This window comes from Catharus ustulatus, chromosome 3 (assembly GCF_009819885.2).
Source record: "Catharus ustulatus isolate bCatUst1 chromosome 3, bCatUst1.pri.v2, whole genome shotgun sequence".
Classification (NCBI taxonomy): Eukaryota; Metazoa; Chordata; class Aves; order Passeriformes; family Turdidae; genus Catharus; species Catharus ustulatus.
Genome location: NC_046223.1, coordinates 41,761,188 through 41,771,592, shown reverse-complemented (window position 1 = coordinate 41,771,592; position 10,405 = coordinate 41,761,188). Strand labels below are relative to the sequence as shown.

The following is a 10,405-nucleotide window of genomic DNA, read 5'->3' as shown; positions in this document are numbered from 1 at the left end:
CACACTGCTTCCATCTCATAAAGAAACACACAGTATTGTGTTTCATTGCATCTGTGAATCCTCCTCTGATTCTCATTTACAAAGTGGTGCTCAATACCAAGTGACGCAAAGAGGATTTCTGAGGTCAAAATCATGATGAAAAACTCATCTGTGTGAAAGTAAGAACTTCTTATTTGTAACAACCCAACACAGAAGTCAGGATCCTGCTACATGAAATTCTCTACAACCTCAGAACAAAAAGATGACTCTTACCTAGGCACTACACAGCTTTTCTTTAAATGTAGTTTCTCTTTTTACTCCTGTACTGAGTCTGGCTGGGATGGAGTTAATTTTCTTTGGAGCAGTCCATATGGTGCTGTGCTTCAGATTTTTGTAACTAAAACAGTGTTGATAACACACCAGTGTTTTGGCTATTGCTGAGTAGTGTTTGCAGAACATCCAGGTTTTTTTCTTTTTCTCTGTTCTTCTCTCTCAGTGACTAGATTGCAGGTGCCCAAGAAATTGGGAGGTGGCAAAACCAGGGCAGTTGAGACAGGGTGATTGATGAAAGGGGTGTCTCATGCCTCATGAAGCCATGCTCAGCAATAAAAGTTTGGGGCAAGGGAGGAGGAAAAAGGTGTTCTGACCTCGTTCTGACCTACTGAAGAACTCAGTATCACTGACATTGAATCAGCACGGGAGATAGGACACTGTGGCCTGTGGTTTGAGGAGCTGGCTTTTATTCTTGATTTTTCCCAGGACTTTCTGTAGTCATTTCTTGAATTGTGTAGGGACCATGAGCAAAAATTATGTTACCTTGGAAATAAAAGCCACAGCTACAGGCAGCAATGCAATGAACGTGCTTTTGCCTGGGACAGGATGAATATAAAGGTGCCCATCAGACTTGGACATGACTTAAATGAAAATTGCCACTTACTGTTATGCATGGAGAATACACAGTTATAAAACCTATATGGTTTTGTTTGTAAAGGCTATAGGGATATTGCTACATATTATATAAAAAAAAAATTAAGGCAGAAGTTCAGCTAGGAACACATATTCACTGAAATGCAAGGAAAAAAATGAATGTTGATGTTGCTGCGACATGAGACATCCCTTTCACAGTGAAGAAAGACTCCACAAGCCCTGCTTCAGCCTAGCAGGCAGCAAACGGCACAGGCCTGTCTGTGCTGAAGCCTCAGCCAGTAGCAGGGTGCAGGTAGACTCATGCTTCTTACTGTTTATCTCCTGTTCCTATAAACCCCTCACTCAAAGAAACCCCTCACTGAGGATGATTCAGCTTCAGTCTGTCTCTAATCTATAAGGAGATTCTCAGAAATAATCCCAGTGCAGTTTTGATCTTGCTCCCTCCCTTCCAACACCAGTTTAAACTTGAGACGGAAGGTTACTGGAGGTCTAATTGTAGAACATCACTAAATATATTCATATACATATTATTATTGGAATATAGAATTACATATTACTTTGCAATAGGGAAAGTCCTTGTTTACAGAAATTCAAATTTTGGCAACAGTCTCAGCTATTAATGATGTCTAAAATCTCTTTCTGATAGGAGTCTTATTCATCACACTTTGGACCAAAAATTGTTTCAAATCCCTTCTTTTCTTAGACAACAATTCCCTTACTACAGAATGTAAGATGATCCAGGAATCACTAGGTATTTTTCCTCTGTCTACTGTTGGTCTTGCGTTGGCCGTTGTGATCTTAACCAAGAGAGTTTGCCCAGAGCAGGGTAGTATACTGAGTTAGTATAATGTGCCAGTAGTGCAGCAGTGCAAAGAAAGTCACCTTAAGGTAAAATGGACATGAAGGCAGATGTCTGTGGTACAAGAGACATCTTGAAGTTGTTGGAGTTTCATCTCCATGAGAATGTTTATGATAAATATAAGCCCTGGCTTTTAGAATTCAGTTGAAATCCAGCCTTGTGTTTAGGCTGTTCCATGGATGACACAGTGAGAAGAAAACTTTTTCAGAGTATTGCTGAACTGCTGAACTCCAAGCAGATTGACACTTCCAGGCCAAACTAAGTGGCTGGGGTGAAGGCTGGCAGAAGGCGTGTACCCTGGAGCACAGCTGGTGATGGCACCTGGCTTACTCACTTATGAAAAAGTGGCAAAATGTACTTCTGCTTCTTCTCCAAGAACCTGCCCTGCAGGCTGCAGGAGGATCAATTCCTAAGGTGGCTGTCCTAACTAAGAAAACTGCCAGAGCACTTCCAAGAAAAACACTGGCTTCCCAGTGGCAGGAAAAAACAGCATGCCAAAAATACTCTTTGGAGTAAAAGGTGAAGCTAAAAATAAACAAATCCCAGGAGGCTGGGCATTCTCTACGCAGGTGTGCCCAACTCAGTTGATGGTTACCTACACCTATGCAACTATGAATTAACCACATGCATATTTCCTCTGATAAAGGCCACAGGCTCACTTCCCTGACTGTCTGATTGGAACTAGCTCTGTTCACAAATCACAGAATATTTTAAATGTGAAAAAAACTGAGGCCAAATACTGGCTGTAGCATGTGTTTGCTAATGCCAGGAAAACCTGTGAGAAGACAAAAGTGGTGATTCCCAAACGAGTTCCATCTCCCTGAAGGATTCATGAAAATGTCATTGTAAATCCTCCAGGACAAAAAACATTGAGAAGTAGCTATGTGTGTTGCTATAGTTTAAGCACAATATGCAGTCACACTTAATTTGGATTATATTTGGGTTATTTTTCTTCCTACAGCTATGAACTATAAATGGGGAGCCATACTTCTGGTTAACTGAGGCAAGTGGAAGGTGGAGGAGAGAGGGTGTGAGAATCAGCCTGTGAAAAACGAAGTGGAATGTGTCACAACTCATCTGTGAAAGACTCTCAGTTATAACATACCTGACAGAGATTGTCATTCATCCAGATGAATTTTCTGCCTCCTTGTTTCAAAACCCAATGTGTGCCCTTTATGTCAAAATCCATTTACTTTTACACTATAAAATATCACCTGGAAAAAAGGTGTCTTGGTAAAATGATGGTTGGACACAGGCCAGCAAAAGTGCTACAAAATCTTCAGTAGGGTCACCCTTGTGCACAGCTCTAGGGACTTCCTCGCACATATTCCCCATGCGCCACACATTGTGCAGGACTGTGGGACAAATTATTCCAAAGTCAAAATGTTTCCTGCAAGTAGAGTCAAGAGTGCTCAATGAAGCAAGGAGCAAGCAACATCATAACAAAATTGTTCCTTATTTAGTTTGCAACTAGGTGGGATTATTTATTTACAGGATTCTGTGATTCAGTGACAGGTTATTGAATCATAAAATTGATTTAAAGCTAAAAACTGTGAGAAAAACCTGTTTTCTGATTTACGACAGGAAAAAAAAAAGAATGTCAGCATTTAAGCTGGAGAACAGGGACCTTTCGTTAGAGGAATTCTTGGGATTAAAAATGGTCTTTTATAAAATGTTGGTATAATATCTAGTTTCTCAGCCAAACTGAAAACACTAGCCACATTCACTTTTTTATGATGCTTAATTAAGAAAAATAAATCAACACAGACCTGTTTTGGTCAGCATAAAGTAGCATGAACTGAAAATCTTAGTGAATCATGTGGAAAAGAATGATGTCTTTATTTTATTTTAGTTAGAGTTTTCTTTTATAAAACAAATAAATTATATTAACTATTTCAGTAGTTGAAAGCAGAAATGTTATGAAGCAGTTAAGGGAAAACAATAGAATTTTATCATTACACCTGCTGATCACAGCTAATCACAGTTTCATAATTAAATAGATAAATTGAAGTATGTGTATGATCACTATCAGCAATGCTTCTTGCTCTTTCTTTGAAAGATGCTCTGTAATTTGAGTGATGATTTGATGACTGACTGAGCCCCTGGAAACAGGAGAAGAGGGAGCAATTCCATAATTTTTGCAATTTTTGAATTTAAGTGTGAAAATAGGCTAAAGCAGCATGCTATGAGAGTGCATTTGTTGCTACAGGAATTTTAAGGGCGTAATGAGATAATTGGATATCTCAGTCAGTGGGCAGGCAATGAGCTGAGCTCTAGAAGAGAAGAGTTTCAGTGATTTGGAAAAATTCACTTCACTGGAAGTGTTGGAGGCCCAGTTGGATTGGGCTTTGAGCAACCTGGTCTAGTGGAATGTGTCCAGAGGGGGAGCTGGAACAGGATTATCTTTAAGGTCCTTTCCATCCCAAACTATTCTATGGTTTTCTGACAGGTAGTCTATGGGGAAGGCAGATGAAAGCAGCATCTGATAAATTATTAATCCCTCTATCAGGTGCCATCCAAAGGACTGTACAGGTGGAGAGGTTCACTGACCAGAAATATTTTTGCACTACTGGAACAATAAAAGCAATAGGGGGAAAGGTTATTTCAAAGACAAAGCAACACAGAGAAAAGACTGCTGGAGGAAGAAGAAAGATCCAGAAGAACCAGAACTTCGATCCAGATCTTTGATCCAGAATGATCTCTGGGATGGAATTAACATTGCATTTTATTTTCAAATGCATGAGGCAGGGTTTTTAGATTATGATCATATAATTTTTAAATAATTTTGGTTGGAAGGCACATCCAGAGTTATGACACTCCACTCTTGCTCAGGTTTTTGTCTAATGTCCGGTTCATGATAAGCCCTGATACATGCTGGGAAATTCTGCTCCAAAGAATCAAAAAAACTGAAAACATTAATCACTTCCACACATTTTTTTATGAGTAACTCAGTAAAAAAAACCCTGAAAACTTGTAGATTAATTTTAGTTAGGATAAGGCAGCACTGAACTGCATATTCGGGGTTCTTATAACATAGCTCTTCATTGTAGTCACTTTCACAACAAATTGCAGAAAAACTTGGGAATGTGTGATCAGTACCATGAAACAAACACTTTGGTGAGAAGTACTGCGGGTATTTGTTTTAATGTGGAATACACAAAAAGAGTATGACTGCATCTCCTTCAGTCTCACTCAAGAGACATTTCATTCAGGTTATTCCAATTTAATCACCAGTTGCTGAGCCAAAGAAATTTTAGCCCTACAGATCCACCCATTCATTTTCACAAGTTAAATCTTCCTAACAGTTTTGATCTGCAAGAAAACACCTTGAGCTACATATGTACAGTGCAGCCTTCTGCAGGAATGAGCCACTTCTCATCTAGGATGAGACTACCCTCCTCATCTTTGATTTGGCTTCATCCAATGGAGTACTTGGTCTCCATTGCAGAACACAGTTTTCACAGTGCCATCCAGGTACTCCCTTCTCCTGAGCTGTGCAGTATGAATTTCCCTTTGACCATCACTAAAGAACACTAGTTTACCTCTTTATCTCCTTTCCTGAAAGAAGTAGCAATGAATGAAGTGATGGGAAAACAGTATCTTTTATTAACCTGTCTCACAGAGCTATCTAACTCAATGAAATTGGAAAATAATATCAAGTGGAAAACCTCAGGATTTACATGGGATAGCATTAGAGATCTGGTCTCACAAAAAGACTTAAATATGTAGTATAATAGCTAATGGATGGTGAGATCCAAATATTTGCGTGACTTTATGCAGGGATCTCAAGGCATTTTGCAGGCAGAAAATCCATTTTACAACAGGATCCTTCCTCTTCTCCAGAAGAGATGTGTAAGAGAGTCCTGATGTGGTTTTTCTCATCTTGCATTGAGGAATAGAGACAATACAGATTCACAGAATATGACTAGGAAGAGACCCACGAGGACTCTCAAGTCCAATTCTTAAGTGAATAGCCCCTTCAGGGATCAAGCCCACAATCTTGGTGGTATTAGCATCATGCTCTAACCAACTGAGATAATCTCAGTCCTTGCCCAATATTGGAGGGGGAGCCAAACAGCTGGGAACAGAGCTCAGGAGCCCTCATCCTGAGTCCTTTAGTACCTACAATCCTAACACTGACAACTGGGGATCTCCCAGCTACTCTGGCCATTGTAAAGTTGCATGGAACTAAATGAGGAATATTTCACAGTCATTTTGCCAGTGGTGAATCGTCACCTATCATTCAAGGTGGAAGTGAATTCTCAGTGCCACCTTCTTGCAAAACTCTTGTGATCTTACAAATCTTTTTTTCCTTCATCTGGAAATTTCCCAGCTATGCAAAATCCAGCCACAGTTCTAAATGTCAGTGTTGCTGTTCCTGTGTCCAAAGTGTGGTCCCTGTTATTTACACGGAACTTACTTTTCTATGTTTACTACTGTGCCATCTGGGAAAAAAGTTTCCTTCAGTCCATCACTGTAGAGACATTTCACTGTGTGATCTGGGAACACAATTTCTTGTGTGCCATCAGTATAGCGTTTTTCTGTAGAAAAGAAGATGTAAAAAGTCTGTCTAGTGCTCTTTTCTTTCAGGTTGCCTTACACAAAGCAAGGTTTTTGTGGGTTCTTTTGGATATTGTGGTGAGGATGTAAATTACATCTACAATACTTGTAAAAGAAATTAAACAAACATATCATCAGATAATCAGAATTGCAAGAGCCGCATTTACATTCCATTATTATTTGGTTTGTAGGAGGAAACTGAGAAGTGAAACAATGGAGTATACTAAAGTGAAAGGCAAAGACAATGTGAAATGGCAAGAAAATAAGCAATCTGCTGGAGTCAGAATTCAGACCACACTTTCATAATAGAAGTAAATCTGAATATACAGTTCACATTATGAGCTCTTGCATATCTATCTGATTATTAGGGAATTGCAGTACCTCCAGGCCATCTGGATTAGCAGTGTGAATCATCTGTGCATCTGCATAATAATAAATCTGGAAGGAGAGTGAGATGATAGCAGCATGTTCACAATATTTGCATAAGCAGATTCAACCATAACAATGTGCTCAAAAGTAAGCCATCTTTAAAAAGTCATTTGAAGGTAATTTTCTGCATCTGCCATCCGTAAAAGTAGCTATGCTCACATTGCTGTTCCTTCCTCTCATTCACCCTCACGGTTGTGTCCAGATGCTACTTTCACTTCTGTATGTGTAGGAGAACACTGTGCATATGAAAGTCCTCTTCCCACCTCTGTGCTTTGGCTCTCATCCATGAACTATTAATTTAAAATATCCTAGTGCTGCCAAGGCCTCACTTATTTCCACTCCAGCCTGTATTATTATTAACTATTTATATTTACATAATGCTGACATGAAAGAAACCTCTGTGCTATCTCCTCTACAAATTTATAAGAACCAGTCCTTGCTTCAGATGGCTGTCCATGCCCCTTGCCTTTGCTCAGTCTCCTGCTTGGCCAGCTACACATTTGTTCCTTCTTTGACTGTTACCTTCATGCCTTTCCACTTCTGTCTTTGTAGATGAAGTAGTTTCACTGCTCAGGGCTGTTAAACCAATGCCCTTCCTCATCAGTTTCAGAACTGATAGATCAAGATAAATTATAGAACCTTGCTGGAAAATCAGTTACTCATTTTATTTTCCTTAAAGAAAACATAAAGTTACCCACCACCCTGTGACCTGGCATGATCTTCTTTACATCTCCATTGCAAAAGCTGATAGTTATCAACCTTTTTCTTTTCACAAAATGAACTTACTTGTAGCACAAGTTCTCACCCCACCACTTTCTTTTTATGTTAATCAAAATAAGGTGCACAGCCCTACACCAATAGGGAAGACAGCCAGGTTTCTTCTTGACCAACTTTAGCGAATTATTGACCAGACCCATGTCCTATATGCTTGTACATCTTCCACACAGGTCACTTGAGAGATGCCTGGTTCTGCACTGTGTCAACCAAAATGTTTGAACTTGATTTATTGACATAGATTGCTGACATGGTGGTAAAGAACCATTTCTTTACAAGTAACCCTGCATGGACCTTTAGTACTACAGAATTAATTTTGGCTGCTTGCACAGACCCAAAAATTTGCTTGAGACTTCTTATCAACAGCAGGCAATAATGTCATTAATATGCTCTTCGACAAAAAAAAAACACTAGTCAGAAAAGACTTCATACCCAGCATAGCCTCTGGTTAATAATTTTTCCTGATGTTACTATAGAAGTTGTTTCTGTTCAGGGTATATCAAATTCCACCGTATAATTATTTTGGCAAAGTTCAAAGAAGAGGGCAACCAAAAGTTGTAGTGCAGCTTTGTCATATTGTTCCAATCTTATCAGAATTTCCACAAAATCTTTTCCTGCACCTCTTCCCTATGTTTTATCATTTCTTGATGTAACATTGACCTTCTAGATAATAATGTTTTTGGAGGTTGTGTTATGAAAACCTCAAAGTCAGAGTTATATAAACAGAAATGTTTTAAAAATATGTTCATTAACTTAAAACAACTGTGCAAAAAATTTATTTACTTTCCCACACAGAGGAAAGATTTCCTTCTTTCTGGTATTGCCTTGCATTTGCAATTAATTTTCATATTTTATTTGTTACTAGAAATGTTCCACATTAATTCCAGTTTTCTTCCATTTGCAAAGCAAAATAAAGCAAAATGGAAATACAAAAGTGAGGTAATAAAAGTCCATTTTGGTAAAATAATGCTGTACAAAATGGAGAGAATAAACACAGGAACAGAGAGCAGAACTATCTCTGGGTATTGGGTTACTGATTTACCAAGAAAGGTACTTGTATTAGCTAGAGTCACTCTTCCAAAACAAATTACAAAACAAATTGCATGACTCTTAGCTGTTAGGTGGTGATATCTATGTAACCAAGGGCTATTCTGGATATTACAATTTCAGTTTACCATTGCCATAAATGTTCTTTGCAATCTGGCAGTGTAAAGGAGCCTTAAGTCAAGTGACATCTGGCACACAGCATCCAGGGCAGTTAATTACAGTTTGAAGATGTGGTGAATTTTGAATTATGGGACCCGAAGGAATAGGGAGAACAGCTCCCCACAGGGCAATGATATGCTTCAGTAAATAACTACAAACACCATGCTCAAAGTTGCCAGATCCATCTCTACAACTCTGTCTACTGCGTGGCATAGGATGCGAGAACAGAATATTTTCTTTTTCTTAGTGTGTTTTATTTCTTCTCACAGAGGGAAAGAACACAGTTGCTGCTCATGTAAGAACAAGAATTTTAAGTAGCTCAACCCTTTGATTCAGCATCCAATAAAACAGAACTGTCTGTAGATATTTTGTTGTCATATGCAATTATGGCATTTCTCTTGTGTGTGGTCACAAAAGCCACTTTATTCTGAGCTCTTAGCAATTCTTCTGTCTTTTTAAAAGCTTCTTCTTCCTGAGACAAAATTAAGATGTTAACTAACAACATAAATCTATTAATGTTCAACAGTTGTGCAGAAATATATTGATAAAGAAATCCAGCCTATTACTTGAAATCCATTGCAATATTATTTTAAAGACTTCACTTATATAAAGAGTAAAGGCAAAAAGATAAAGTCAGGAGAGTATTGTTGCCAAATGAATGGGAGTTAGCATGTTGTTTATGAAAACTAAGACCACAGACTCACTGTAACTCTATTTTATAGATGGTGAAGTACCTCTGTATCTTCATTGTTCTTGCAGGGTGCAAAGTTGCAATTGCATTCTTGTGCTGATGTGAGAGGAACGTGTCTTCTGAGCCATATGAAATGGGCAAAGGTATCCCGGTAAGCAAAATCAAAGAAAAAGGGGTCATTGAAAGCTCATGAAAATTGCTGACTAACATGTCTATATCTCATGCTTTTTAAAAATGCTCTCAGGGTCTTGTAATACGTTGCTTCTTACACTGATAATGTTTGCTAACAGCTTGTCCATCCTCCCAAAGGTCCTGGACCAAAATGAAATGCAGTCCACATCCATTCTCCCACCTCCTGAACCTCTGGGACAACAAACTCAGTAAGTAGGTGGCAGCACGATCTGCTTTCCCTCTCTTGTAAAATATGAATTTGACAGTACTTCTAAGAATCATGGATATGTTTTAGTGGCTCACATTCTTTATGGGTCAAGAGTTGGGGACCAGTTTCTCCAAGTCATTTGTGGACCACTTTAAGCAGGCAGGTTTCCACAGACCTTGCTTTTTACACAGGAGCTGTAAAACAACCACTCAAATGTGAGACAGCTCCAGGTGATTTCCTGCCATTATATCTTCCTCCAATAGGAGAGGACTGATGTACAACCTGAAGATAAAGGGAGAAGCCCCAGCTTACAATCATGCTTCACTTCAATATGGGAGCTATCAGTGATATGGCAAGAGTATGCCATCCACTTCTCCTTCCTAGGATTTTGGCTGTCTGTGTATGGGTATTGTACAGGTGTCTAAGCTTGGGTCAGACAGTTTCAGAGAAAGAAAGGAGAATTGAAGAGCTGGAAGAAGCCTGAGACAGGTCCAAGTCCCCTCACTTCCCCCATCCCTTCTCTTGGGAACTTAATTTGTTCCATTGTGGGTTGCATTGCAGTAATGTCTGTTCCTGGCCATGCACTTCACTGATCTAAATC

At 39.0% G+C, this 10,405-nt stretch overlaps 1 pseudogene; it reads right to left on the bottom strand.

Moving 5' to 3' along the window:
- Nucleotides 1-5,097: 5,097 nt before the first annotated feature.
- LOC116993605 overlaps nucleotides 5,098-10,405 on the bottom strand; it is a 29,912-nt pseudogene continuing 24,604 nt past the window's right edge.